We start from the raw sequence: 25795 nt of genomic DNA on the forward strand, positions 1-25795 counted from the left end.
TCAGGACTTTGACTAGGCCACTCCAAAGTCTTTATTTAGTTTTTCTTCAGACATTCAGAAGTGAACTTCCTGGTGTGCCTATACTGCCATGCTTAGATATGTCATACAGCACTCAGTCAACGCAGTTTACTGGACCACAGCGATCGATTTAGAAACATCATGAGTTTAAGAATCATTTGTTTTTTATGAAATATTGTTTTGTAATGACTCAGATATTTTTATAGCCTCACAGTAAGGATTTTATTGATTTATTTAAAAAAAAACTGGATTTAGAGATCATTGCTCATTTGTTTTTGTTTCGTTTTTTTATTTATGGAAAGAAAAACTACTTTAAAAAGGTTTGTAGCTTTCGTATTTAGTAAACAGGTGTGTGTGAGTGTGTGAGAGAAACATCTTTTTGTGACTTAAAAAAAAGTATAGATTTTAGAAAACGCAGTTTGTTTAATATTGATTTAATTAAATTAAAAATTGTTGGACAATTGTTTGTACTTTGGGAACCTTGTGTTAAGCGGAAAAAAAATGATTGAGTTATAGTTTTTTTATAATTGCAAAGAAGCTGTCCTAAAATAATTGGTTTTTCTGAGTCATTACTAGGAAAACTGCCACATATTTAAAGAAATTACTGTATCGACATTTGCATTCAGGCGATGATAAAGCTCAGTGGTTAGCACCTGTCGTCTTACAGCAAGAAGGTCGCTGGTTCGAGCCCTGGCTGGGTCAGTTGCCGTTTCTGTGTGGAATTTGCATGTTGAATGAATGAATCAAGATAGAACAAAAACTATATATTTGTGTTTCTTTGTTTAAAAGCAGCAGTTCTTTAGGTTGCTATATAATATAAGGCAACTTAAAAAAAAAACAGTGACAGTGTAAAAAAGGCTCCAAGGAAAGCCAGGCTTTTATTAAAGGACTTGCATTCTGAAAACTTAAAGTGCATTTCCCGATGCATCCACAAGGAGGCATTATAGTTATAGTTTCGCTTCCTGTTGCTTTCATAATTATTGACGCCTGGTTTATACTTCTGCGTCAAGTGATTGGCGTGACCCGCGGCGCATGCAACGCGCGTAGCTGTGCATTCATAATTCTGCGCACTTTTACTGTTGCTCTGCAATGACACTTCCAAATCGCTAGTTGGCAGTGAGGTGTTTATGTTCCTCGGTGTCGAGTTTCTTCGCTGGTGTTTTGTTTTTTCTGAACGCTACCTTAAAGTACAAGTGGCGCAAACTCGATCATTTTGAGGGGGGAACTGGCGAACGTGCAACAACTTTAACCATGAGGTAAACACAAAACAAAAGTTTACATCTGGAGCTCCTTCACGAGATTTAACAGTTGTAAACACTTGCTCCAACGGACTTGCGCAGCTCTCGGTCCCGCCCACAGTCGTCAGCGCTACCAAGCCAACCAATCACAGAGCTTGCGCTATGCATCGTTGCGACGTGTAGTTAAATTTTTTGAGAGGTGCACGTCAGGGACAGCCACGGCGAGGGCTATAGCCTGGTTTATGCTTCTGCGTCAAGTGATCGGCATGACCTACGGCGCAAGCCTTGCACGTAGCCGTGCATTTATACTTCTGCGCGCTGTTTCTGTTGCTCTGCAATACGCTTCTGAAACGCTAGTTAGCAGTGGGTGTCTATGTTTATCTGTGTTCCTCCGCAGGTGTTTTGTTTTTTCTGAACGCTTCCTTAATGTACAAGTGGCTCAGATTTGCTCATTTTGAGGCGGGAACTGGAGGACGTGCAACAACTTTGATCATAAGGTAAACACAAAACAGCAGGAATGCCTTTACGGGACTCCACACTTGTAAACACCCACTGCATCACGCTCGCGCGGCTCTCACCTCCGCCCACACTTGTCAGTGCTACCAAGCCGACCAATCACAGAGCTTGCATTACATTTTTTTGAGAGGTGCGCGTCAGTGATGCCGACGGCCACGGTGAGGGGCTATGCGTCCACGCTTAGGCTGTGCTGTAGCATATGCATGCGCTTGACGCAGAAGTATAAATCAGCCTTGAGTCAAGAAACAGTCAGCTGTGCACCTAGTGTTTTGAGTTTTCCAAGTGTTAGTAGCTGACCATAAAGTAAGTTTCTCTTTATTTCTGTAAGTTTTCAACCATGATGAAGTGTATTATTTACATATTTACAATGTATAAATTTAAAGCATTTTTATAAAGCATTACATCGGCAGCATATACTGAGTGAGCAAAAACGTACGCGCTTAACCCCATGTGCAAGGGATTGCACAATCTGACGTGAGGCACAGCTCGGTGCTGCCTCACCTCGCTTCCTATGCTGTAATTGAACAGGAGATACATAAAATACAGCGATTTTGATTATAAAAAGGATTGAAATCATTAAAATCATACAGAAATTATGTTTATAGCACTGATCGGTGGACAGTTTTTTATTAGTATCTCATGATGGCAGGTGAGGAGGATGATGACAGGTGAGGCACTCCTCTGACCGCACGTCCCTGATTTACATCAAAGAGTTTAGAATGACCAAGAGGCGACACTCAATAGAACGTTCCATTGCAACAGCAGCGCCCAGCAACAGCCCCGTGGTTCCGCCATTTTGGAGTGAAAGCGATCGGCGGTCCATTGGATCTTATTGCTGCTGCGATGGCGAGCAGCTGCTTTGATTTTTATTTATTTATTTAAAAAGTGCTTTAAAGCTGATATTCAACCTGAAAGACGACAATACAACACTATCACAATCATCAGCACTTTTAATAGTTTATTTTACAGACTTATAATATGCTGCTGTTCGATTGGAATTTTCATTGCAAAATGGCCGCCGCATGACACTAGCGGCATCTAGTGGCCGTTTCCCAAATCGCAGAAGTGTCGCCTCTTGGTGATTCTATGCTCTTTGTTTACATCCGTATAGACTGATTTCACGCGGCTGCCATTTTTAAAAGCGAAATCAAGGCTGCGGTGGGAAGAAACCCGGAAGTATCGTTGGGAGTTACATTAGAACGTTGTGTACTTGGCTGTATATCTTATCAGCGAATAGAAAGAGACACAAATTTATCATTTCACCGCCTTCTGAGTGACCCGAAGGTCCGTTCTGAATGAATGGTGAAAATATAAAGGGATATCAGAGCTCATTTTCAGCTAAGTTAAGGGAAACGGCACTAGTTAGCTAACGTTTTCTTTCCCAAACACACCTTTTAGATGCCATTTATCAAACTCAAGTTAATGAACTGATTCTTTCACTATATTAGACTTGTCATGATCCTGAATTAAAAGAAAATTTGTCAATTTCCCGCTAACATTTAAAGCACTGTTGATGGCTTTCTTAAAACAGCGCTGATTGGCCATTGTGTTCACGTGCTCAACAGAAATGCTTGTAATTGGCCGAGAAGGTCATCAGTTCACCCTCCGCTGTTTACTGAGCACAAACACAGCCGAGCGATCTGCTTGATGACTCTACTGATCCTTATGGCTGTTTCGCGCTTGCGCTCCAGTCTCCATGTATCTGTGTTTGCACTGGGTGAAGAGCGGTAAACTGAGTGCAAACACAAGATACATGGAGACTGGATCGCGAAGCAGCCGTGAAGATCAGTCGAGTCATCCGCGCTCAGCGGCGCTTCAATTTTAACTTAGCGGGAATTAGACGAGGCTGAATCCAGCTTCTTATTCGCAGCTTCTTATTGACGCTATGCGGTTCACCTTAAAAACCGCGACGCTTCCGTTTTTCAGCTTCTTATTCGCGCTCAACTTAGGGACCGTGTTTATTTGTGTTCCTTTTTGATAAACGAAAAATGCTAAATGAAACTGATATAAGACAGAAAACGGGCTGCAAGCATGAAATCTAAGTACATCATTGATTATTATAGACAGTGCCATCGTTTGAGTACAATATATTTCTGTTTTTTTTTCAGAAATATTGTCCTTTATGAAGACTTCACCTGACCCACCTATGTATAGACAGTGCCTGCCTCTGCAAGGATTTTAGATACAAAATAATTATTTTAATTTATTCAAGTTGTAAAAGTTACTGCATGTTTTATAGTGTACTGCATGTTTTTTAGTATTCTATACTACAATACTACAATTTGTATTAGACACCCACGCCTGTATATACAATTCTGGTTTTGTTAAACCTATTGTTTCAAAGAACAGACAATGCACTTTTTATACACATTTTTATATACCTTATACAAATGAATGTGAATTGAACTAAATGAGCTATTGCATAATTAATTACTGTTCCGTGTTGTCTTTAATATTACACAACAGGCTAATAGTATATATATCATGCATCTGCATATGTATAAATATGTATAATTCTATACCATTGAAAAGACAGACCTTAAAAAAAAATGTAAAAATACAGACATTTCAATAAATGCCCAGTTGGAGGTGCTATATATCAAGTTTTTTGCATATTCATTTATTGTTTTACTTGTAACCTATATGTATTTGTGTGCCTACTAAATAGTATATATGTGTGTACTATAAACTGTGTGTGTGTATAAATATTTTAACATTAAAAATGTTTAACACCAAAGACAGTAATATTATGTTTGTGTTATAAATTTATACAAAATAAATATGCTAATACATAATGATTTAATAATAATGATTTAATAATTGTTATTATTATTATTATTATTATTAGTAGTAGTAGTAGTAGTAGTGAAATAAAAATATTTTACAATGAACTTATACATATTGTACTGATTACATGTAAATGCCAATTAATCTATATACCTTATGAAAATGTATAAATATGTACCTATTTATAAATATGTGTGTAAAATATGTCTCTCTCTCTCTCTCTCTCTACATATATATATATATATATAGTATATATATACGCACACACAATAAAATACATTTTCTTGTGTCTATGTTTATTTAAGTGTGTGTATATGTACTCATTCATTTTCTTTTCGTCTTATTCCCTTTATTAAACTTTGGTCGCCACAGCGGAATGAACCGCCAACTTCTCCAGCAGATGGTTTACGCATGGTTTACGATGCCCTTCCAACTGCAACCCATCTCTGGGAAAGATCCACAGTCATACACTATGGACAATTTAGCCTTCCCAATTTAGTTATACTGCATGTCTTTGGACTGTGGGGGAAACCGGAGGACCCAGAGGAAACGTTTGGAGAACAAGCAAACTCCACATAGAAAGGCCAACTAAATATATATATATATATATATATATATATATATATATATACATATATATATATATATACATATATATATATATACATATATATATATATATATATATATATATATATATATATATATATATATATATATATATATATATACATATATATATATATATACATATATATATATACATATATATATACATATATATATACATATATATATATATATATATACATACATATATATATATATATATATATATACATATATATATATATACATATATATATATATACATATATATATATATACATATATATATATATATACATATATATATATATACATATATATATATACATATATATATATACATATATATATATATACATATATATATACATATATATATATATAAAGACAAATTAACTATGAACATATACAAATTGACATGAATTTATCAGTACTACTATTACTACTACTAATAATAATAATAATAGTAATAATAACAATAATAAAAATTATTATTATTTTTATTATTATTATTAATAAGCTTATTGTTGGTATTTTATTTAAAAAAAAGATATTTTACTAAATGCTTATACATATTGTACTTGTCTATCACAGTAAAATAATACACAAATTAAACACCAGCATTTTCAGGCTACGTACCACTAGTTAATTTTGACACAGCAGAACAGTTGTTCCAATGCACTCTTGGCACATTTGGTGGCGCTGTATCTCAGCGGTCATTGAGAGATAGTTGAAAATCTTATTTGGGTCTTGTAGACAATCTTCCCATCTATCAGCAAACCCAGAAAAAAAATCAATGTACTCTACCAATTTTAAGTTATTGACCTCTGAACCTTGAACAATACAGCGAGGCAAAAACTGCAATGTACCGTTGCACTCTGGGCACAATTGGTGGTGCCATATCTCAGCAGTCTTTGAGGGTGCGTTGAATATCTCACTGGGGTCTTGTAGACAATGTTCCAATCTATCAGCAAACCCAGATTCATACCACATTGCTGTACCAATTTTAAGTTATCGACCTCTGAACTTGCCAAAAATTGCAATACAGCGAGGCAAGAACAGTTATGTACCATTGCACTCTGGGCACAATTGGTGGCGCTATATCTCAGCAGTCTCTGAGGGTGCGTTGAATATCTCACTGGGGTCTTATAAACAATGTTCCCATCTATCAGCAAACCCAGATTTATACCACATTACTGTACCAATTTTAAGTTATTGACCTCTGAACTTGCTAAAAATCGCAATACAGCGAGGCAAAAACAGTTATGTACCATTGCACTCTGGGCACAATTGGTGGCGTCTTTTCTCAGTAGTCTTTGAGGGTGCGTTGAATATCTCACTGGGGTCTTGTAGACAATGTTCCCATCTATCAGCAAACCCAGATTTATACCATATTACTGTACCAATTTTAAGTTATTGACCTCTGAACTTGCCAAAAATCGCAATACAGCGAGGCAAGAACAGTTATGTACCATTGCACTCTGGGCACAATTGGTGGCGCTATATCTCAGCAGTCTCTGAGGGTGCGTTGAATATCTCACTGGGGTCTTATAAACAATGTTCCCATCTATCAGCAAACCCAGATTTATACCATATTACTGTACCAATTTTAAGTTATTGACCTCTGAACTTGCCAAAAATCGCAATACAGCGAGGCAAAAACAGTTGTACCATTGCACTCTGGGCACAATTGGTGGCGCTATTTCTCAGTAGTCTTTGAGGGTGCGTTGAATATCTCACTGGGGTCTTGTGGACAATGTTCCCATCTATCAGCAAACCCAGATTTATACCATATTACTGTACCATTTTCTGACTATTGACCTCTAAACTTGCCAAAAATCGCAATACAGCAAGGCAAAAACTGCTATGTACCATTGCACTCTGGGCACAATTGGTGGCGCTATTTCTCAGTAGTCTTTGAGGGTGCGTTGAATATCTCACTGGGGTCTTGTAGACAATGTTCCAATCTATCAGCAAACCCAGATTCATACCACATTACTGTACCAATTTTAAGTTATTGACCTCTGAACTTGCCAAAAATCGCAATACAGCGAGGCAAGAACAGTTATGTACCATTGCACTCTGGGCACAATTGGTGGCGCTATATCTCAGCAGTCTCTGAGGGTGCGTTGAATATCTCACTGGGGTCTTATAAACAATGTTCCCATCTATCAGCAAACCCAGATTTATACCATATTACTGTACCAATTTTAAGTTATTGACCTCTGAACTTGCCAAAAATCGCAATACAGCGAGGCAAAAACAGTTATGTACCATTGCACTCTGGGCACAATTGGTGGCGCTATTTCTCAGTAGTCTTTGAGGGTGCGTTGAATATCTCACTGGGGTCTTGTGGACAATGTTCCCATCTATCAGCAAACCCAGATTTATACCATATTACTGTACCATTTTCTGATTATTGACCTCTAAACTTGCCAAAAATCGCAATACAGCAAGGCAAAAACTGCTATGCACCATTGCACTCTGGGCACAATTGGTGGCGCTATATCTCAGCAGTCTCTGAGGGTGCGTTGAATATCTCACTGGGGTCTTATAAACAATGTTCCCATCTATCAGCAAACCCAGATTTATACCATATTACTGTACCAATTTTAAGTTATTGACCTCTGAACTTGCCAAAAATCGCAATACAGCGAGGCAAAAACAGTTATGTACCATTGCACTCTGGGCACAATTGGTGGCGCTATTTCTCAGTAGTCTTTGAGGGTGCGTTGAATATCTCACTGGGGTCTTGTGGACAATGTTCCCATCTATCAGCAAACCCAGATTTATACCATATTACTGTACCATTTTCTGATTATTGACCTCTAAACTTGCCAAAAATCGCAATACAGCAAGGCAAAAACTGCTATGTACCATTGCACTCTGGGCACAATTGGTGGCGCTATTTCTCAGTAGTCTTTGAGGGTGCGTTGAATATCTCACTGGGGTCTTGTAGACAATGTTCCAATCTATCAGCAAACCCAGATTCATACCACATTACTGTAACAATTTTAAGTTATTGACCTCTGAACTTGCCAAAAATCGCAATACAGCAAGGCAAAAACTGCTATGCACCATTGCACTCTTTGCACAATTGGTGGCGCTATTTCTCAGTAGTCTTTTAGGGTGCGTTGAATATCTCACTGGGGTCTTGTAGACAATGGTCCAATCTATCAGCAAATCCAGATTCATAATACAATACTGTACCATTTTCTGATTATTGACCTCTAAACTTGCCATATATCGCAACATAGCAGGGCAAAAACAGTTATACTATTGCACTCTTGTCACAATTGGTGGCGCTATATCTCAGCAGTCTCTGAGGGTGTGTTGAACATCTCATTTGGGTCTTGTAGACCATGTTCCCATCTATTAGCACACACAGATTCATATTACATTACTGTACCATTTTTTGGTTATTGACCTCTAAACTCAATAAATCATAATACAACAATGTACCATTTCACTCAATTGGTGGCACGATATCTCAACAGTTTTTGAGGGTGCGCTGATTATCTCACTGGGGTCTTGTAGACAATGTTCCCATCTATTACCAAACCCAGATTTATACGAAATTACTGCACCATTTTCAGTTTATTGACCTCTGAACTTGTCATATATCGCAATAAAGCAATACAAAAACAGCTATGTACCATTGCACTCTTGGCCCAATTGGTGGCGCTATATCTCAGCAGTCCTTAAGGGTGCGCTGAATAGCTCACTAGGGTCTTGTAGACAACATTTCAATCTTTCAGCAAATCCAGATTCATACCAATTTACTCGATCTATTTTCATTATTTAGATATTGCCTAATCAAAACACTTCGGGAGCCGCAACGTTACTCCATCCCATTATTTTCCCTAAATCATGCCACACTGGTGTCATTCCTTTGTGCTTGATTTGTGCCCTTAAAATAAACACTTCATTCATTTTTATTGTTTACATATTGCTTAATAAAAACACTTCGAGATCCGCGATGTCACTCTCAATCCCATTATTTTCTCTAAATCACACCAAACTGATGACATTCGTTTCTGTTTACTCGATTTGTGCTGGATCGTGGAGTTAAATAAACACTTTATCGGTTTTAGTTGTTTAGATATAACCAAAATATTTGTTCGGTGGAAATGAACATCGGATATTTATATTCGTTTACGAATTTGTTATTTTCTTTTCCTCACAGCTTTTGCTCGTTTGTGCTGCCAAAACATATTATTTGTAGGCCTAAAAAAATATTAGATCGTTTAGAGGTCTCTTGACTTCAGTTGCTCCCTATTTACCAAAATAGTCTTGTTTCCTTTGTGCTGGATTGTACCTAGGAAAGTTTTGTTAGTGCTGCTTCTAATATTAAAATATTAAATATTAAATTAAAGATAATGCCATCACCAGCCACCCCACATGTATGATATTCTAAAATATTTTACTTTGTATGTGCTGATATAAGTTTTGTTTTTGATGCTTTATTGTTTTAGATATTAAAATAGCCTAGGCCAGTAGGTTATTCTGAGATCTTTTTTTTTTTAATCTAAAAAAGCGAGAAGCCCGACCAACATTTCCAACACTGCATGCATTTCTTTTCGTCAAGTAGCCAGTTCTTTGCTGACGTGCTTTTTTTACGGAGGCTGCATGAGAGAAAGCACATCTTGTTTATTTTCTTTATTTTACAAATATGCAACTTTGATGTTATTGCGTGTACATATTTTCCATGGTTATATAAACCAGGTTCTAATATTGCATAAGTGGGGGCATTATTTTACCGTGGTAAAGTGGAGCATTTCTAGGCAAGTTAAGGCTTTATTATTTAGTAATTAAATTTCATAGTTATAAAATACATTTAAATAATATTTTAACATTTTTAATTATTTATGATTATTTATTGCACCAAAGGTCATTTCAAAGGAACATTAAATGTTTGTAAACTTTTTAACTGCTTAATTTGTGTGTAAAGGCCTGATGTAAAAAGCTGTTGCTGTATTTGAGCTTTACAGTTTACAACCGTAAATCAGTTTACAGCATGTTACCGTAGTGTCTGAAAATGGTTAATTACTGTAAAAAAAGTAAACAGTTAACTACTGTAAACCTTTTAATTTTATCTTAAATATTTTATTGATATTATATATATATATATATATATATATATATATATATATATATATATATATATATATATATATATATATACATATATATATATATATATATATATATATATATATATATATTTAGTACTATTGACATAAAAAGACACAATTACAAAATATTAACAAAATAAACACTCTTTATTTAAAACATTGGAGATGCTTAAAACATTTTTTTTAATTGTAAAAACATTACTTTTCAATCATTTAAATTATCTTATTTAAAAAAAAACATTTAAAATGACAAAGCACATGAACATACATGTAAAAAACTAATTTAAGTGTCTGACCTGCATATTGTTAAGAAAGCCAATTGTTCTTAGTACTACTGACATTACACCAGACACAATTACAAAATATTCAATTTTTTTAAACATTAATAATGCTTAAAGCACTTAAGACAAATGTGCAAAAATTACATTAAGCATTAAAATCAACAGATTGGTAAGCTGAAATTGTTCGTATGTATGTGTGTGAATGAGAGTGTATGGTTGTTTCCCAGGGATGGGTTGCGACTGGAAGGGCGTCCGCTGCCTAAAACATACACTGGATAAGTTGGCGGTTCATTCCGCTGTGGCGACTCCAGGTTAATAAAGGGATTGAAAGAAAATGTATGAATGAATGAATGAATGTTTTTAAGTCACAATAAACTAATAACATATGCTGTCAAGACTATTTGATCATTTATTTTTACAGTTGGTGTACAGGTAAAAATTGCAAATGCATAAAATTTGAATCAGCACAAGAGTTCGAGCCCCAGCTGGGCCAGTCGGCATTTCTGTGTGGAGTTTGCATGTTCTCCTTGTGTTGTCATCGGTTTCCTCCAGGTGCTCCGGTTTCAAATACATATATAAGTGAACTGAATAAACAAAATTGGCCATAGTGTATATGTGTGAATGCAAGACTGTGTTTCCCAGTAATGTGATGGGTTGCAGCTGAAGGGCATCCGCAGCTTAAAACATATGCTGGATAGGTTGATGGTTCTTTGCATGGGTTTGCATGTGGGCATAGTTAGATGTCTTTTCCAAAAAACTTTAAACATTTATATTATTTGAAATAAAAACGGAATTTAATAAGGACTAAATAAAAGAATAAAATACTTTATACCACTTGTTTGGTGCCGAAGCCATGATCCATCTGTGTTTATATCCTTGCATACCTTCTTTTAAAAAAACAGTAGTGAAACTGTGCATATTATCATTGCTATAAAAAAGTATATTAAGTCGGTAACTTAGACAGTAATGCAAAGTAACAATAAATAATTGAATAAATAGCATAATGAAAAGAATAAGTGCGACTAAACTCAGTCACCAGGTCTAGTGCCCCTGTAACTTTCTTACATCAATAAACTCATTGGGTTTGAACACTCATAATACTTGCACAAACATACAAAATTCACAAATACAATTTTTCACGAATCAATTTATTGCAAAGTTTATGAAATAGAAAGAATGCAATTAATAGAGGTATTACATCTGTTAAATAATGAAAATATTTTATATGAAAATATATAAAATATTCTGTAAATATGCAAGAAAGATAGTCACAATTTTATGTAAGACCTTTTAATTTAATTAGGTAATTACATACACTAATATTAATGGACAGATTATACGTCCAATGAACCAATTTCAAGGCCGAGTTAAAGATTTATTTTGAAACACTTAAAAGACGTTTAAGTAGAAAAGCAACCAAAACTATATATATAGATATAAAAAAACTTTTCTATTGCAAATATTAATGTAACCTACTCTTCTTGTTTTTTATTATTATTCTTTTCCTATGTTTTTCTATATGTGAATGTCATAATTGCAAGATTTTTGTATGGTTTTGATTGTTAAACATTCGTCATAAAAAAAAACACTGACAATTTCTCTTTATCAGGTTGGACAAGCTAACCCCCACAAAGTAGTTTCATTCATTCATTCATTCATTCATTCATTCATTCATTCATTCATTCATTCATTCATTTTCTTTTCCGCTTACTCCATATATTAATAAGGAGTTACCACAGTGGAATGAACCGCCAACTTATCCAGCACATATTTTACGCAGTGGATGTCCTTCTAGCTGCACTTATTCACACTCATACACAGGGACAATTTAGCCTACCCAATTCACCTGTACCGCATGTCTTTGGACTGTGGGGGAAACCACAGCACCCGGAGGAAACTCACGCGAATGCGGAGAGAACATGCAAACTCCACACAGAAATGCCAACTGACCTAGCCGTGGCTCGAATCAGCAACCCTCTTGATGTGAGGCGACAGCACTACCTACTGTGCCACAGCTATGCTGGTTTCAGATAAATAATAGTGCCAAGTAATGATAAAATATAAAAACATCTCGAAAAAAATAAAATAAATAAACTTTAAGTTGATTAACTAGATATATTCCCAGAATATGTTTTTAATTTTAGTAGATTTCTGGAGGTTACAGTGTTAACAAAACCATATTTAAAAAAAAGACTGGGACTGTTGCATCAAAACACCCATTTGCTCTCTTGCAAGGTAAACTGTTGCATTTTATTATCTTTTTGTTTAAATATCCAATTACTTGTTTCACTTGTTTTTCAATTTTGTCATATGTGCTTATTAATTATTGTTAATAATTTCATACTTTTATAAAAAAAAAATTGTTGTCTTTTTACAAAAAAAATTGTTTGGTGTAATCAATTCTATCTTAATTTCAATACATTATTGTTGGTCAGTTATCTACAAAATGAAGAAGAACAAATAACATTTAAGGTTAAATGAATTGCAAAATCAAAAGGGCAAAACACTAAATGTTTGCCTAAATAAACGAAAAAATATTTACAAGGCTAATGTTTTATTGTCAACTGTATGACCAAAAACAAAAGAGTTTTTGCTGTTAATGACAAAGTCATCCATAGTCCAAGTGCAATTTCACTTTAATTGCTTTAATCAAGTCTTTTGACTACAATAAGCTAGACAGGCCTTCCAAACTTTATATTTTCAGCACTGAAATAGCGTATCTAATCTCATTTTACTTTGAGAACTCAGCAGAAAATGCTTGAAGATGGGCACGCTATTCATTCATTCATTTATTCATCCATTCATTCATTCATTCATTCATTTCATTTGCATATGTTTTACGCAACGGAGGCCCTTTCAGCTGCAACCCATCTCTGGGAAAAATTCATAAACACTCATTCACAGTCACTGATAATTTAGCTTATCCAATTCACCTGTACCGCATATATTTGGACTGTGGGGGCAACCAGAGCACCTGGAGGAAATCCACGCGAATTCAGGGAGAACATGCAATCTCCTCACAGAAAGGCCAGCTGACCCAGCCGAGGCTCGAATCAGCGACCTTCTTGCTGTGAGCCGACAGCACTACCACCGCGCTGCCCTAACAATATTAACAAGTTAAAAGTCGTTTTCTTTTTGCATTCATGCCTTGCGTGCTTCGCGTTTTAGCCAATGTGAATTTGCGGTTTAAAAAATATATATACATATTTACAGTTGAAGTCAGAATTATTTGAACCCCCCCCCCCCCCCATGAATTATTAGCCCCCGTTATTTTTCCTACCAATTACTCTCGAACGAAGAGAAGATTTTTTAACACATTTCTAATCATAGTAGTTTTGATAACTCATCCCTAATTACTGATTTATTTTATCTATGACAAGATGATAGTAAACAGTATTTTACTAGATGTTCTTCAAGACACTTCGATACAGCTTAAAGTGACAATTAAAGGCTTCAATATAGGTTAATTGGGCTAACTAGGCAGGTTATGGTAATGAAGGAAGTCTAGGCTAAGCTTAAAGGGGCTAATATTATTGAACGTGAAATGTTTTTACACACACACACACACAAAACGGCTTTTATTCTTGTCGAAATAAAAAATAAGACTTTCTCCAGAAGAAAAAAATAATATCAGATATACTGTAAAAAAATTCAGGACATATTTTAAAAACAACGTCAGAGCTAAATAGAGTTTTAAGTCTAAGTTCTAAGTCTAAATAATGTTAGGGCCTGAATTATTTAATGATTATTTCGTTTGGAAAAAAAAAATTAAAAACTGAAAACAAATTAACCAAAATATAACGGTTAAAACCAATCCCATCTGATCCAATAGATTTGACACTTTTCAGAACCGTAGTTACATGTTTTATTGACATCTGCGAAAAAGCACAGAAAAAGCACATATGTTCTTATAACAAAAGATTAAGCAATAAAAATGGTCTGAATTAATACATTTGCACAGTTAGACACAATTAAATGTTCAGTCTTTTTGGTGGGATTTAATCTTGATTTACCACTTTCAGTACATTGGACATTAACAGAACTTGTGATTTTTGACAAATAGGGGTCAATAAACTGAAAATGGTTTAGTAAACTGGTGTGAATTTGTGTATTGGTTTGAGTGTACTGTAATAACCTTAAATTGGTAGAGTGAGTTGGTATAAATCTGGTTTGCTAATAGGTGGGGTAATAGTCCACAAGACACAGTTGCAATGATATGGCTGTATTGTCATTGCTGTATTGTGATTTATGATTTATAAGTTTAGAGGTCAATAACCTGAAACTGGTGGAATAAACTGGTATGAATCTGGGTTTGCTGATTGAAGTGAACATTTCCTACAAGTCCCCATGTGAGATATTCAACGCAACCTCTCAGACAGATGAGATACAGCACCACCAATACTGCCAAGAGTGCGATGGTACAGCTGTTTTTGCCTTGCTGTATTGCGATTTTTGGCAAGTTCAGAGGTCAATAACTTAAAATTGGTACAGTAATGTGGTATGAATCTGGGTTTGCTGATAGATTGGAACATTGTCTACAAGACCCCAGTGAGATATTCAACGCACCCTCAGAGACTGCTGAGAAATAGCGCCACCAATTGTGCAAAGAGTGCAATGGTGCATAGCAGTTTTTGCCTTGCTGTATTGCGATTTTTGGCAAGTTCAGAGGTCAATAACTTAAAATATGTACAGTAATGTGGTATAAATCTGGGTTTGCTGATAGATTGGAACATTGTTTATAAGACCCCAGTGAGATTTTCAACGCACCCTCAGAGACTGCTGAGATATAGCGCCACCAATTGTGCCCAGAGTGCAATGGTACATAACTGTTTTTGCCTTGTATTGCGATTTTTGGCAAGTTCAGAGGTCAATAACTTGAAATTGGTACAGTAATGTGGTATGAATCTGGGTTTGCTGATAGATGGGAACATTGTTTATAAGACCCCAGTGAGATATTCAACGCACCCTCAGAGACTGCTGAGATATAGCGCCACCAATTGTGCCCAGAGTGCAATGGTACATAACTGTTTTTGCCTCGCTGTATTGCGATTTTTGGCATATTCAGAGGTCAATAACTTAAAATTGGTACAGTAATGTGGTATGAATCTGGGTTTGCTGATAGATTGGAACATTGTCTACAAGACCCCAGTGAGATATTCAACGCACCCTAAAAGACTACTGAGAAATAGCGCCACCAATTGTGCAAAGAGTGCAATGGTGCATAGCAGTTTTTGCCTTGCTGTATTGCGATTTTTGGCAAGTTCAGAGGTCAATAACTTAAAATATGTACAGTAATGTGTTATAAATCTGGGTTTGCTATTAGATTGGAACATTGTTTATAAGACCCCAGTGAGATATTCAACGCACCCTCAGAGACTGCTGAGATATAGCGCCACCAACTGTGCCCAGAGTGCAATGGTACATAGCTGTATTGCGATTTTTTGCATATTCAGAGGTCAATAACTTAAAATTGGTACAGTAATATGGTATAAATCTGGGTTTGCTGATAGATGGGAACATTGTCTACAAGACTCCAGTGAGATATTCAACGCACCCTCAAAGACTACTGAGAAATAGCGCCACCAATTGTGCCCAGAGTGCAATGGTAACTTTTTGCCTCGCTGTATTGCGATTTTTGGCATATTCAGAGGTCAATAACTTAAAATTGGTACAGTAATGTGGTATAAATCTGGGTTTGCTGATAGATGGGAACATTGTTTATAAGACCCCAGTGAGATATTCAACGCACCCTCAGAGACTGCTGAGATATAGCGCCACCAATTGTGCCCAGAGTGCATTGGTACATTACTGCTTTTGCCTTGCTGTATTGCGATTTTTGGCAAGTTCAGAGGTCAATAACTTAAAATTGGTACAGTAATGTGGTATGAATCTGGGTTTGCTGATAGATTGGAACATTGTTTATAAGACCCCAGTGAGATATTCAACGCACCCTCAGAGACTGCTGAGATATAGCGCCACCAATTGTGCCCAGAGTGCAACGGTACATAACTGTTTTTGCCTTGCTGTATTGCGATTTTTGGCAAGTTCAGAGGTCAATAACTTAAAATTGGTACAGTAATGTGGTATGAATCTGGGTTTGCTGATAGATGGGAACATTGTTTATAAGACCCCAGTGAGATATTCAACGCACCCTCAGAGACTGCTGAGATATAGCGCCACCAATTGTGCCCAGAGTGCAACGGTACATAGCTGTATTGCGATTTTTTGCATATTCAGAGGTCAATAACTTAAACTTGGTACAGTAATGTGGTATGAATCTGGGTTTGCTGATAGATTGGAACATTGTCTACAAGACCCCAGTGAGATATTCAACGCACCCTCAAAGACTACTGAGAAATACCGCCACCAATTGTGCAAAGAGTGCAATGGTGAATAGCAGTTTTTGCCTTGCTGTATTGCGATTTTTGGCAAGTTCAGAGGTCAATAACTTAAAATTGGTACATTAATGTGGTATGAATCTGGGTTTGCTGATAGATGGGAACATTGTTTATAAGACCCCAGTGAGATATTCAACGCACCCTCAGAGACTGCTGAGATATAGCGCCACCAATTGTGCCCAGAGTGCAACGGTACATAACTGTTTTTGCCTTGCTGTATTGCGATTTTTGGCAAGTTCAGAGGTCAATAACTTAAAATTGGTACAGTAATGTGGTATGAATCTGGGTTTGCTGATAGATGGGAACATTGTTTATAAGACCCCAGTGAGATATTCAACGCACCCTCAGAGACTGCTGAGATATAGCGCCACCAATTGTGCCCAGAGTGCAACGGTACATAGCTGTATTGCGATTTTTTGCATATTCAGAGGTCAATAACTTAAACTTGGTACAGTAATGTGGTATGAATCTGGGTTTGCTGATAGATTGGAACATTGTCTACAAGACCCCAGTGAGATATTCAACGCACCCTCAAAGACTACTGAGAAATACCGCCACCAATTGTGCAAAGAGTGCAATGGTGAATAGCAGTTTTTGCCTTGCTGTATTGCGATTTTTGGCAAGTTCAGAGGTCAATAACTTAAAATTGGTACATTAATGTGGTATGAATCTGGGTTTGCTGATAGATGGGAACATTGTTTATAAGACCCCAGTGAGAAATTCAACGCACCCTCAGAGACTGCTGAGATATAGTGCCACCAATTGTGCCCAGAGTGCAATGGTACATAGCAGTTTTTGCCTTGCTGTATTGCGATTTTTGGCAAGTTCAGAGGTCAATAACTTAAAATATGTACAGTAATGTGGTATGAATCTGGGTTTGCTGATAGATTGGAACATTGTTTATAAGACCCCAGTGAGATATTCAACGCACCCTCAGAGACTGCTGAGATATAGCGCCACCAATTGTGCCCAGAGTGCAATGGTACATAACTGTTCTTGCCTCGCTGTATTGCGATTTTTGGCAAGTTCAGAGGTCAATAACTTAAAGTTGGTACAGTAATGTGGTATGAATCTGGGTTTGCTGATAGATTGGAACATTGTTTATAAGACCCCAGTGAGATATTCAACGCACCCTCAGAGACTGCTGAGATATAGCGCCACCAATTGTGCCCAGAGTGCAATGGTACATAACTGTTTTTGCCTCGCTGTATTGCGATTTTTGGCAAGTTCAGAGGTCAATAACTTAAAATTGGTACAGTAATGTGGTATAAATCTGGGTTTGCTGATAGATGGGAGCATTGTTTATAAGACCCCAGTGAGATATTCAACGCACCCTCAGAGACTGATGAGATATAGCGCCACCAATTGTGCCCAGAGTGCAATGGTACATAACTGTTTTTGCCTCGCTGTATTGCGATTTTTGGCAAGTTCAGAGGTCAATAACTTAAAGTTGGTACAGTAATGTGGTATGAATCTGGGTTTGCTGATAGATGGGAACATTGTCTACAAGACCCCAGTGAGATATTCAACGCACCCTCAAAGACTACTGAGAAATAGCCCCACCAATTGTGCAAAGAGTGCAATTTTTGCAGTTTTTGCCTTGCTGTATTGCGATTTTTGGCAAGTTTAGAGGTCAATAGTCAGAAAATGGTACAGTAATATGGTATAAATCTGGGTTTGCTGATAGATGGGAACATTGTTTATAAGACCCCAGTGAGATATTCAACGCACCCTCAGAGACTGCTGAGATATAGCGCCACCAATTGTGCAAAGAGTGCAACGGTACATAGCTGTTTTTGCCTTGCTGTATTGCAATTTATGGCAAGTTCAGAGATCCATAACCTAAAATTGGTAGAGTACATTGATATTATTCTGGGTTTGCTGATAGATGGGAACATTGTCTACAAGACCCAAGTAAGATTTTAACGCACTCTCAAAGACCGCTGAGATAAAGCGCCACCAAATGTGCCAAGAGTGCATTGGAACAACTGTTCTGCTGTGTCAAAATTAACTAGTGGTACCTAGCCTGAAAATGCTGGTGTTTAATTTGTGTATTATTTTACTGTGATAGACAAGAACAAGTTGTATAAGCGTCTTGTAAAATATCTATTTTTTTTATAAAATACCAACAATAAGCTTAATATTAATAATAATAATAATTAATAATAATAAAAATAATAATAATAATTTTTGTTATTGTTATTATTATTATTAGTAGTAGAAGTAGTAGTATATAGTGTATAGTGTATGACTGTGGATCTTTCCCAGAGATAGGTTGCAGTTGGAAGGGCATCCGCTGCGTAAAGTTGGCGGTTCATTCCGCTGTGGCGACCAAAGTTTAATAAAGGGAATAAGCCGAAAAGAAAATGAATGAGTACATATACACACACATAAATAAACACAGACACAAGAAAATGTATTGTATTGTATGTGTATGTATGTGTATGTATATATATATATATATATATATATATATATATATATATATATATATATATATATATATATATATATATATATATATATATATATGTAGAGAGAGAGAGAGACATATTTTACACACATATTTATAAATAGGTACATATTTATACATTTTCATAAGGTATATAGATTAATTGGCATTTATATGTCAGTACGGCGACACAGTGGTGCAGTGGGTATCATGTTCGCCACACAGCAAGAAGGTCGCTGGTTTGATCCTCGGCTCAGTTGCCGTTTCTGTGTGGAGTTTGCATGTTCTCCCTGTGTTTGCATAGGTTTCCTCTGGGTGCTCCGGTTTCCCCCACAGTCCAGACATGCGGTACAGGTAAATTGGGTAGGCTAAACTGTCCGTAGTGTATGAGTGTGTGTGTGGATGTTTCCCAGAGATGGGTTGCGGCTGGAAGGGCATCCGCTGCGTAAAAACTTGCTGGATAAGTTGGTGGTTGCTGTGGCGACCCCGGATTAATAAAGGGACTAAGCCGACAAGAAAATGAATGAATGAATGAATGTAAACAGTACAATATGTATAATAGCATTGTAAAATATTTTTATTTCACTACTACTACTACTACTACTACTAATAATAATAATAATAATAACAATTATTAAATCATTATTATTAAATCATTATGTATTAGCATCTTTATTTTGTATAAATTTATAACATAAACATAATATTATTATCTTTAGTGTTAAACATTTTTAATGTTAAAATACACCCCCCCCCCACACACACACACACACATAGTTTATAGTACACACATATATAGTATGTAGTAGGCACACAAATACATATAGGTTACAAGTAAAACAATAAATGAATATGCAAAAAACTTGGCATATAGCACCTCCAACTGGGCATTTATTGAAATGTCTGTATTTTTACATTTTTTTTTTAAGGTCTGTCTTTTCAATGGTATAGAATATTTATACATATACAGACGCATGATATATATACTATTAGCCTGTTGTGTAGAATAAGAGACAACACGGAACAGTAATTAATTATGCAATAGCTCATTCAGTTCAATTCACATTCATTTGTATAAGGTATATAAAAATGTGTATAAAAAGTGCAGTGTCTGTTCTTTGAAACAATAGGTTTAACAAAACTAGTATTGTATTTACAGGCGTGGGTGTCTAATACAAATTTTAGTATTTGCAGATAAAGCATGCAGTAACTTTTACAACTTGAATAAATCAAAAGAATTATTTTGTATCTAAAATCCTTGCAGAGGCAGGCACTGTCTATACATAGGTGGGTCAGGTGAAGTCTTCATAAAGGACAATATTTCTGAAAAAAACAGAAATATATTGTACTCAAACGATGGCACTGTCTATAATAATCAATGATGTACTTAGATTTCATGCTTGCAGCCCGTTTTCTGTCTTATATCAGTTTCATTTAGCATTTTTCGTTTTTCAAAAAGGAAAACAAATAAACACGGTCCCTAAGTTGAGCGCGAATAAGAAGCTGAAAAACGGAAGCGTCGCGGTTTTTAAGGTGGACCGCATAGCGTCAATAAGAAGCTGCGAATAAGAAGCTGGATTCAGCCTCGTGGGAATTAGACTGTTTTAAAACTTCAGTACGGGGACAACACGAGGGTGTGCTACAGAGGACTGCAGTGTTTATCGCCAGAGATGTATAGTAACGAAGTAGAACTACTTCACTACTGTACTTAAGTACTAAAAGGCAGTATCTGTACTTTACTGGAGTATTGTTTTTTTCTCCTACTTCCACTTTTACTTAAGTACATATTTTCGATGAGTTTAATACTTTTACTCCGATAGATTTTTTATGAGCTGCATCGTTACTCGTTACTAGAGGTGTCAAAATGGTCAATATCGGTTCAGTAATAGATCATAACGGGTTATTACGTACTGACGTCATTTATCTCCTATGTGCGGTGTCGCAATACTATGGCGAAGGACGGAGGCGCGAGGGCGAGTGAAGGCGGCACAGCACACGAGCCGCTATTTCACTACTACAGAGAAATGTTGAGACTCCATCTCTGCCTCTCTCACTTTGGACATTTGACCCGCTGGCCTGTTTGTGAGGTAACAAGGAGTTTCATCTCCTCTTGGCTGTTAAAGCGATACCTGTGGATCCAGACCTGGGCGTGTATGAGGTGCAAGTTTTCTCCACTGTGTCTATTATAGATTACCTGTGATAACCGCGTATTATACATACATAGACTGTAACCGCGGCTGTTCTGCCCGCCATCAGTGAACAACGCTTTCATTTCTAAAGCCGATAGCAGCCCTTTCTGTTGAGAAGGTGAAGACAATAACCAATCTAAGGGGTCTAAGACCTCGCCTGTCAGCGTTTAAAAAGCAGGCGAGAGAATATTTACATTAGTTTATTTGCTATAAATGCTCATGCTGTCTTCTGTGCATGAGTTTTGTTTGATACATTCAGAAAGAGTGTTTTCTTTGAACGGGTCAAATTAAGGGTACAGTTCATATATATTACTGCTGTATTAAAGGACACAATTTTATTACAAGTAACCATTTAACTGTCACACCAAGAAAAAAAACCAATAGAATTTTTTTATTTATTGCATTTCTTAACTCCTAATGTCGCTAGTTAACACAATCAATACATTTTCCCCCAACACATCCCATAATTTCTAAAATATCAGCCTCTACCAAATGGTTGAGATGTTGGTTTATGGTAAAAGTACCAGAATGAATAAATATACTATAAAAATATGAAGTTTAAGACCAATTTAATTAAAACAATCAAAATGAAACATTTTTGAATACTAAATCATAGCCATAAGCCATAAAATATTTCAGATTTTCATTTAATACAGTAATATACACGTTTTCTGTTTTTTACAATAAAATCAAAATCAAGTGAATTAGAACGTTCGTTTACAGCGTTTACAACCAGTAAATTGTGCTCCAAAAATGGGTTTCAATAGTGTTTTGAGTGGATTATGGACTGTTTTTGTGACACACAACTTTGAAAGGTGTGTGTTAAAGCTGTTATAATCTGTCAGATCTGTGGTTCAAGCGTGAGAAAAAAACAGTATTGCAAGTCATGTTTCTTTTCGTTCTGCTTAATGACGTGCCCCCAAAAAAGAGATTTAAAATAAACAAAACAATATGATGTCTTTTGACTGCATTCTTTAATAACTACATTACACAATACTTGTACTTTTACTTTCAGTACTTGAGTAGTAAATTTTGAAATAAACTACTTGCAATACTTAAGTACAAAAAATGTTGAATACTTTAGTACTTCCACTTAAGTATGGTACTTAAAGAGCACTTTTACTTCTACTCAAGTCACTTTTTGATAGAGTACTTGTACTTTTACTTAAGTCTGGGTCTCTAGTACTTTATACATCTCTGTTTATCGCTCACCAAGTTACATAGGCTGAAGCAGGGAAGCGTCCCCTCTGTTTACCTGCTGCCATGAACTGAAGCCTAGGAGGACACTTGAGCATATTACTCTTACAGAGCTTGTGATGTTGTTTGATGCTAAATTGCTTTTAATTGTTTAAATTAAACTTACTGACTGATATTAAAGTGATGTTTACACCATATCTGTATTTTGAAATCTCGGCAACATCTGGGGGTTTGTAGTCCACAGCATGTCACTGCAATGTTTACAGTGCTGGTCCTATACTTCCGCGTTTCTTCCCACCGCAGCCTCGCTTTAGTTCTTTCAAATGGCGGCCGTGTGAAATAAGCGTATAGGCATGCACAGACATGCAATGCTTCATGTCCGACCCTGTGATCGTTAAGCTATTTTAGAGAGTATTAAATGCTTCATATGCCAATATAAACGTTTGAAATATTCGATACTGCAGTATTAATCAATATTGTCTTTATGGTGATGTTTGTATCATCTTTATTTGTACGATTTAAATTATTTGGAGCTTTAATTTTTATTCATAAAACCCTGTGTACCAAGGTTATTATAGTTAACGAAAACGAACGAAAAAACGAAAACTAAAATGTAAAATAATTGTCGTTAACTGAAATAAAAATAAAAATGAGTTTTTTAAAAACTAACTGAAACTGTATTGTGTACATACAAAACTAACTGAAACTAACTAAAATTATAGCAAAAACCTCCTTCGTTTTCGTATTTGTTAATGTATTTAATACATAATCATATTGTAAGCCTTTTAGAAGTAAATCTATTTACTCCGCGCTGCAGGTGTTTGACTCGTACGACACCTCAGAGTCTGTAGTCCTGCTGCCATTGGCCAGAACGAGCCGGTTCTCTATGGCGGCAAATTAATGCCAATATTAATCGAGCGCAGCGGTGATGTTTGCGCGCGAGGAGAAGTGAACCGTGAGCAGATTACAGATCTACACGCGAGAAAACTACAGCTCGCGAGCGCACAGGGGATCTTCACGCGCGCGCTCAACTGATCCAGCGCGAAGAAAACAAGTCCCGCGCGCGCACCTCATCATCTGTGCGCACGATGTACGCTCTCGCGAGTGAGGTCATGCCTACAGCGCGCGCGCGCGCGATCAGTTCTCTCCGCTCGCTCGCTGGTTCTTCTTTCTGCTCGCGCGAAACATTTTGGAATTTTGTCAGTCCTGGGGCGGGACTTGGTTCACTTGTTATCTCTAGCGCTATTGGCTACTCTATCTTTCCGGAAGTTAGCCGGGATTGGACGCCGATTAAACGACGAACCATAATTCACGTGATCTTATCATCACCTTAACAAACACTTGTTAGAAAAGGTAGTTATTAGAAACTTTATTAACAGGCGACCTGTTTACTGACACATTGTCTTGTTAAATCAACTAATCTACTTAATCTTTAATTTATATTTAATTTACACAAAGCAAATTAAAATTTTTATTATGCTTACTTTGTAGTCAAAGTATCAATACTTCATCAATATATGCAATTGCACTATCGAAGGTAGTAAAACTACATTATTCACAAACTAGTGTATACTTTATATTTGGTATTCTGCTCAAATAAAGTATATAGCATTGCACACTGTATTTTTTCTTTCACATTTAAGTTTTCATTATATAAATTTTGTTTAGAGGGAGCACTGCAAAAAATGCTTTTCTTACTTAGATTTTTTGTCTTGTTTCTAGTATAAATATCTAAAATCTCTCATATCAAGAAGAATTTTCTACACAAGCACAACATATTGTCTTGTTTTGAGAAATAATATGCCAATGTGAGTTTTTCCTTAAAACAAGCAAAATAATCTGCCAATGGGGTAAGCAAAGTAATCTTGTTTTTTTTTTTTTTGACGTAAGATTATTTTGCTTACCCCATTGGCAAAAACTCAATTAATATTAACATATTATTTCTCAAAACAAGACAATATGTTGTGCTTGTGTAGAAAATTCTTCTTGATTTAGGAATTTTTAGATATTTATACTAGAAACAAGACAAAATCTAAACAAGAAAAGCATTTTTCTGCTGTAGGCATGACCGCGCTCGCGAGAGCGTACTTCGTGCGCACAGATGATGAGGTGCGCGCGCGGGACTTGTTTTCTTCGCGCTGGATCAGTTGAGCGCGCGCGTGAAGATCCCCTGTGCGCTCGCGAGCTGTAGTTTTCTCGCGTGTAGATCTGTAATCTGCTCACGGTTCACTTCTCCTCGCGCGCAAACATCACCGCTGCGCTCGATTAATATTGGCATTGATTTGCCGCCATAGTTCTCCTCCAATCATCCTCGCTGTTGCTCCTGCGACAAAAACAACGAGTGGACATCACAGCAGCACAGTGACAGCATACAGCAAAACTATTACTTTAACACGTTTGTGCCCAATAATGGGTTTTATCTCTGTATCGCGATCGCGAATGAATCTTTTTAACCGGATCTTCTAAGTGAACCGGTTGAACTAGTTCACCTAATCGAACTGAATCGTTTGAAACGATTCGCGTCTCCAGTAAGCACTCGTCCACAAACTACTTTTTTATCGAGCCTAATACCCCCTCTAACTCTAAATAATCCAATATATACTCCTATTCAGTTATTAGTACAGTGACATTACACTAAGATCAAATTTGAGAAGCGGTTAACCGATAAAACTGCGCATGCGTGATTCAGTGAACCGAGCACAAGCAGTACATAACAGCCTGCTGTGACTGAACTAAACTTCAACAACTGCAGCGCGGGTAAACCGAGGGCTTAAATGGATCTGGTGAAACGTAAGTTTATTTCATAAAAGAGAATCGTAATAGAGTTTAAATAGGTGAATCATGCTTCAGTTTGGTTGAAAAACTTTACTGTAAGACATTTTTCAGATCATGGTGATGTTTTAATTGACTGAAATTAATATTGCTGACTACATAATGTTGAGTCCTAACATCCGCGATAAATATCTGAACTTCCC

The 25795-nt window shown here is 36.4% G+C and overlaps 1 protein-coding gene across 2 annotated transcripts in view; it reads right to left on the bottom strand.

The window, feature by feature from the left end:
* Window positions 1–25795, bottom strand: part of LOC130222739 (myelin regulatory factor-like protein) — a 112734-nt gene that overhangs the window by 56562 nt on the left and 30377 nt on the right. The gene's annotated exons all lie outside the window — the stretch shown is intronic.

This window comes from Danio aesculapii, chromosome 4 (assembly GCF_903798145.1).
Source record: "Danio aesculapii chromosome 4, fDanAes4.1, whole genome shotgun sequence".
NCBI classification, from domain to species: domain Eukaryota; kingdom Metazoa; phylum Chordata; class Actinopteri; order Cypriniformes; family Danionidae; genus Danio; species Danio aesculapii.